The sequence below is a fragment of the Ictidomys tridecemlineatus genome, chromosome 3 (assembly GCF_052094955.1).
Source record: "Ictidomys tridecemlineatus isolate mIctTri1 chromosome 3, mIctTri1.hap1, whole genome shotgun sequence".
Classification (NCBI taxonomy): Eukaryota; Metazoa; Chordata; class Mammalia; order Rodentia; family Sciuridae; genus Ictidomys; species Ictidomys tridecemlineatus.
The window spans coordinates 107144849-107151512 of record NC_135479.1 but is presented as its reverse complement, the minus strand read 5'-3'; the positions used below and the strand labels follow the sequence as shown (position 1 = coordinate 107151512).

Here is a 6664-nt window from a genome sequence, read left to right as displayed (position 1 = left end):
CAAAAGGTAGAAAACTGCATCAAAATATCAGCATATATTTAATAATGCATCTTCTATAGTAAAAAAAAAAGCAGTGCAGAAAACAGATCAACAACCTTACAGAAGACACTTAAAATATATATGTTGCATATATTTATGCATATATTATATTTAATAAATATATTTTTTCTAAAATGATACATTTTAACAGCTCTCATACTAATAAAATATTACCAAATATATAAAGGCCATAAGACTATTTAAAGACTATTAAAAAAGAAACATAAACATTTTAAAATGCAAATTAAAATAATGAGATGTTATTTTCCAATGATCTGATTGGCAAAGATTAAAGACATTGGAAAAGTGTCCAATGCTGGCTTTAGGGTAATGAAATATATGTTCTTTATTGTGATATAAAATTATATTAACCTCCTATTTAAAAATATATCAATAGTATCAAAATTTTAAAAGGCTATACCATACCATGAAATGTATAATAAAGAAAAGTATATACTAAAGAAAAAGTGAGCAATTATTCAAAAGTATTCATTATATAGCAGGCTTACTCTTACATCAGGGAATAATGGGTCATCTAAGTATTTAATATTTGTAATATTAACCAAATTCTTATTACAAACCCATAATAGTACTAAAAAATGTATGGTGCATTTTATAGAGGATTAGAGAGTTTATAAAATTTTCCAAGTTATCCAGACAATGAATGTCATAACCACTCAAATCCAGGTCTATCTGATTTAAAAAAATGTATTGGCTGATCACACATAGGACACTCAGCCATCACTGCTAGCTCTACTAGCCACTACTTGAAGAAAATGCTGCCCATAGTGCCTGGTGACACTCGCCTATAGTCCTAGCTACTTGGGAAACTCAAGTAGGAGGATTCAGGTTTGAGATCATCTGAACAATTTCAAAAAATTAAGGATTGAGACCGTGTCTCAATGGTAGAATAACCAGTATTGCAAAATAAAACAAGACAGGAATATAGGGGGGTAGTTCACTGGCAGATGAGAAAAAAAGAACCAGCTAGTGTAGCCCAGGCCCCTGCCACAGCCCTTAGAGTGACAGGTGATTTGGCTTCTGTAAAATTGGGAGGAACACCAAACAGATGGAAGTTTTTATCAAACACTCTATAATTAAAAGATGAAGTTATAAATCTAGTATAGATTCCAAGTGCTGCTACTTACAGTGAATATTATGTCCTTCCCCTTCAGATTTTGCCAAAACAACAAATATTTTCAGCTGCACCAGGATCAGATTTATCAAAAGGCACAGTGTCCAGGGTTCAACATGAACTAACACAATAGATTCGGTCAACAGACAGAAATTTCAGAATAATTTTACAGGCTCTTCAGATAATAGAGTATAAGTCAAGAAAGCAGTCAAATTCAGATCATTCGTGGCTCTAATCAATACCTCCTGTTAATATCCAGAATCTCACGGTGGAATGGTCAAGTTCAGGTTTGAGGAGTTGCAACTGCTGGTTCATCTTTTTGTATCAAACTCAAGTACTTGCTAATGTGTCTCTTGGTCTGCAGGAACCATTACCTTTGTACTCATCAATAGGGTTGATCTAAACTCTTGGGACTACTGGTCAATTCTTAGTGACTGCAGTGATTAATTGCTAATGGAAACTTGATAAACACAGGAGAAGCTATGGATACTTCACACATTCAGAAAAGATTAATGCTGGTTTCTCCTGATATTAATGAAACTAAGACTAATAGAGATTTATTTGTGCCAATATATTCCTCATCACAGTTGCCTATTACAATAAATAGTATAGGTACATTTCAACAAGACACAAATAGCTTCACTACTTCTAGTGGAAAAGTCCATTCTTCAGATCTTTAGGGAAATTTTATCCAGTTATCTGTTTCTGAAGAAACATAAGACAAAATATGCAGGTTTCTGCAGCACAGCCTATTGTATACCACCTACAGCTTCGAGTCTCAGCAGCCAACCAATCATGCTCAAATTATACAAAGACTTATACCACAGACAAGCCATGGTGTGCAAGCTGGTGGTCAAAATATAACAGGCTTTGCAAAATTTTTTCCTGAGACTGAATCCTGAAGCCTTTTTAATACAGGCACAGATAGTGATTCCTGGACAGATAATTTGGCAAACATGTTAAGTACAAAGGGTCCAGAACTTGCAGAATTTGCAAATACAGAATATTACTGCCAAAAATAATAATGTCAATGTCTGTTCATACACTTGGGCTAGGTCAAGTCACAGCAGGTGGAGCTTTGACTTCAATCCTGGTTAGTCTAGGCACTACTCAGTTGCCAAATACACAGTCATACTAAACCATAGATTCCACCAGAATCCAGCTACATCCAGAGAGAATGCTGACATTCCTGCAATAGTAGGCTCAAGGAAGAACCTAATCCTGAAGAGTGACAACCTCATTGAACACCAATAACCTAATACACTTAAGAGAGCAGGTAAAGAAGGGACCAACAACATCAAGAAGGAAAAAATATTTCTGAGGGTAGCTTGCACCTATCGCAACTGTAAAGAAGGTGATGGGAGAGGGACCAATGCTGGGAAAAAGAAGCAACACATCTGTCAAGTACCAAGATATGGCAAAGTCTACAGGAAAACCTCACACCTGAAGGCACATGTGCATTGGCATTCTGGAGAGTGCCCTTTTATGTGTAACTAAATATTCCGTGGTCAAAGATTTACTCAAAGTGATGAATTACAAAGGCACAGAGAACACATGAGAAGAATTTTGTTTGTCCAGCATGTTTCAAATGCCTTATGAGAAGTGACCACTTGCCAAGTATATTAAAGTACATCAAAATAAAAATGTTATTTATTCCAGCAGTACAGTGTTAGCATCTGTGGAAGCTGAACAATGTTTGGATTACTGCAGAAAAAAACAACACTTAACCTTGCAAACATTCAACAAGGTTCTGTTTTGGAGATAGAAACTGTTAATACCACCGCCAGCAATCAAGATATCCTTACCAACACTAAAATACCCTTATAGCTGGGTCACAAAAAGAGGCAATGGAGTAAATATTAGGCAATACTTATCCGTCATGATTATTTTTATAGAGTTGTGAAAAGAATGTTATTCCTAAATTCTTACCTTTTTATTCATGTGCAAAAATATTTGGATCAATGGTAATGGTTTTACATAACACTGAAATGCTTTACTTTGTATGATACTCTACAGTGTGTTAAAAATGGTAAAGCTGCCTTCCACTAAAAATTAAATACAAAAGAAAATCTACTGAATGAAATGAAAGTAAGATTTCTTCCTTAGTTTTCTTCACAGCTTCAGGTACAATTCTGACTGTCTTCTTCTATCTGGATCCCAAATCCTAATTAAGCCCTTCAACCCTGGTTAGTCTAAGCTCTAGTCAGTTGCCAAATCTATAATAAATTCTGCCAGAATCCAGCACAAATCACAAGTGAAGATACCACATAAAATGAAATCTATCTTTACATACTCTGCCCATTCTCAAATTGGCACTCCCAGTAGACGCTCCACTTTTTACCTATGCTAAAGCTGAATGTTTATATAAGTAGAAATACAACCTTGAGAAAGTTCTAGAAAGCTTTGGCAGAAATTAAAAACAATGATTCATTCTCTCCTACTATATTAGTTAGATCAAATTGTTTTTCAGTGAGTAAGGTAAATGTCAACCTAACAATTTCCCTCATAAAGGAAAAAAGGAGATGAGCTGGGAGAAAGAGGCAAGTGAGATATGAAAAAGGGGGAAAATTATAAAAAACAAAAAACAAATGCTTTTGGCTTCCTTTCATAGAGTCTTACAGAACAAAAAGACAGTGAAATGAAAACAATGGGTCATGTCTCTCAAATCCACTAACCAGTGTCAGAACACTTCGCTTGACCTATCATCACGTGACAGAGGAGACCTGGACACAAGAAAACTGGTCCTCAGACAGATGAAGCTCCGCAAGCACCAACTGACATGCAGTCCTTGAAACAGCTAATTACTGGAGACTTAAATGTTAAAGTTGTAATTACAGCTAGCATTAATTAAGAGTATCCCTTACTCACTTCTTTCATGAGTGTACGTTGGATTGCTGATAACGTACTAGGCTTTGTTCTGAGTGCTGCGTGAGAACACTGCCCTCGGAGAGCACTTGCATGACAGGGGAAGGAGTGCAACAATTAAAAATGGGTCAATGTAGATCATGTCAAGTGATGTGAATATGTCATGAATCCTCCAGCAGTGTCAGTGAAAGAACGTCAAGGTGAAGTTGTTCCATTGTATGTATGGTGGGTGATCAAGAGTGCCACCAACAAAGTAGCATTGGAAGGGAAACCCACTCAATACTGACCAATTCCTGCCCAGACACACTTACTCACTTCAATGTGAGTCAGTCCAACTACTATTGGACTAACTCCAGCCCTTGGAGCTCTATGTACCCCTTCCCTAAGCCTCTGCCTTTTTAGAGATTCCTGACACTCTGTTGAGATGAAGCTCTCTTGGTCATCCAGTTCAATAAACTTCATGCACTTGATGAGCAAGTTTCCTTGGTGGTCTCTGTAGAGGTACTCTGACAATTGAGAGTTTTCAGCATATGAAGATGGTATGGAAAACAAGAAGACTGGATGAGATCACCCAAAGATCAATAAAGAAAAAGACATTATGAGGCCTGCGGCATTCTAGCATTTAGAAGTCCATTTCAAAGATGAGCAAAACCAGCAAAAGATCTAGAAATGAATTTGTCAGGGAGCTTGGAGGATATGCAAGAAAGTATGCCCCAGAAGGTAAAAGAGTTTTTCATCATTATCCTTAAAAGGAATGTCTATAAGAATATGCTAAGGATAAATTTAAATACAAATGGGTGGATGAACTGAGCGCACAAAAATTACAATCAGATATCAATAAGAAGCACAAAATAGGTAAATATTGAAAGAGATGAGCCAAATACCTCTGACCCATGGACCCTGACACACAGAAAGGGTCTGAAAAAATTATCCATATACTTAATTCCAAATAAAGTGATAAAATGTCACAGTAAATAGAAATGTCTCTTACATCAGAAGAATTTGAGCCTATGGTTCTCAATGTTCTCTTCTTTCTCTCTTGGTTAGCTATGTTCTCAACTTCTACACATTCCTCCTATTTTTCTGCTCTATTCACTTTTTTTCAGTCTTCCTTCTGCTCAGCATGATCTAGTTTTATTCATTTTTGTGAATCTATCAATAATAGTTTTAAATTCAAAATAGGGAGGCACAAAGCAAAAGCACAAATATCAAACCAAAAGGAAATTTTTAAACCACTGAAGATCCCATCATGAATACACAGAAATTGTCCAGCATAAATCTTTTTTGCCATGCAGGGATAATAGAGATGACAATCATACCATGTTACAATTGGAAGGGAGTTTGCAGATTGTCTTGTTCTAAGACATCTGTGCCATTTCAGAAATGAAGAAATGAACGACAGAGAAATTAACCAATTTGCTGATAATCATGGAGCCAATTGGTAACAGATCCAAAATAAGCCTGACTCTCAGCCTAATGCTTTTTTCTCTAAACTGGGATCGTATCATAAATATTAACTTCAAACAAAATAGGTAATAACACACCATTTTCCCAGACCTTGCAAATAACATTACTTTCCTGTTATAAACAAAAAATGCATGCTGAATTATTTCTCTCCGCTTAATGTTTTGCCATGAATATTTTCATCATAGTCTTAGGATCAATTTCTTTCTATTAAAAGGGCAGAAACATCTCACACCTATTTCAGTATTTCCAAAGCATGAAAGGGATGATGAGTAAAGGTATGTAATTGTTTGAAAATCCAAGCAAAAAAAAAAAATCAAGAAGTCAAACTAACAAATTGTTATCTACTTATTAGCAAAATGTTTGAATTCAATGGGTTGCATTCCTTAATTCATTTTTCAGTCACTGAGTCAGGTTTTTGGTTGTTGTTTTTGTTTATGTGTTTTGCTTTGTTTTTGTTCCCAAACCTGAATGATGTTTTTCAGATGTAACTCCAGGTTAAACTTACATGAAAATCAGAATAAATGTTATCTTACAGAACATTAGAATACATTTGTTTTTAAATAGTCTTTTTGTAGTGGAACAAGATCTCTTCTTCTTGCCATGAACTGTTTCCCTTTTCTGAGTATATATTTTTGATATGTCTTTGGATCTATAATTTTTTTCTGAATTTCCAACCCTTAGGAATCTTCGTAAAGATTACTGTTATATTACTTTTTATCAAACCCAATTATTTTATATTCTATATTTATAAAGTCATAAAAGAAGAAATATCAGGCCTAATTCAAATGTGAAACTAATTAATATGATCATATCCTTTATACACTAGATTATACTGAAGAGGATATAAAGCAATTTTTAAAATGCCTTATGTTACACAAATACTTTTAAAATAAGTAGCATAGAGCTAAGGATGCAATTCAGTGGTAGAGAGCTTGTCTACCATGCACAAGGCCCCAGGATCAATCCCCAGCATTGTAAAAAAAAAAAAAAAAGCAAAACACAAAAGGAAAAAATATTTTTTTACCAAAAAAAAAAATGCTTAAGATGGAGCCAAGAATAAAGCACATGTAGCAAAATTACTGTAGGCACATATGTAGCTCTGAGATTTCTCTATCAGACAAAGAAAAGAGAGAGTGGTGAGGGAGATCAGCAAAGTAG

General features: G+C 35.1%; 1 pseudogene; it reads left to right on the top strand.

Annotated features, from left to right (window-relative positions):
- The first annotated feature begins 1007 nt into the window (after positions 1-1007).
- Positions 1008-3001, top strand: LOC101973391 (transcription factor Sp3 pseudogene; annotated as a pseudogene).
- Positions 3002-6664: the final 3663 nt, after the last annotated feature.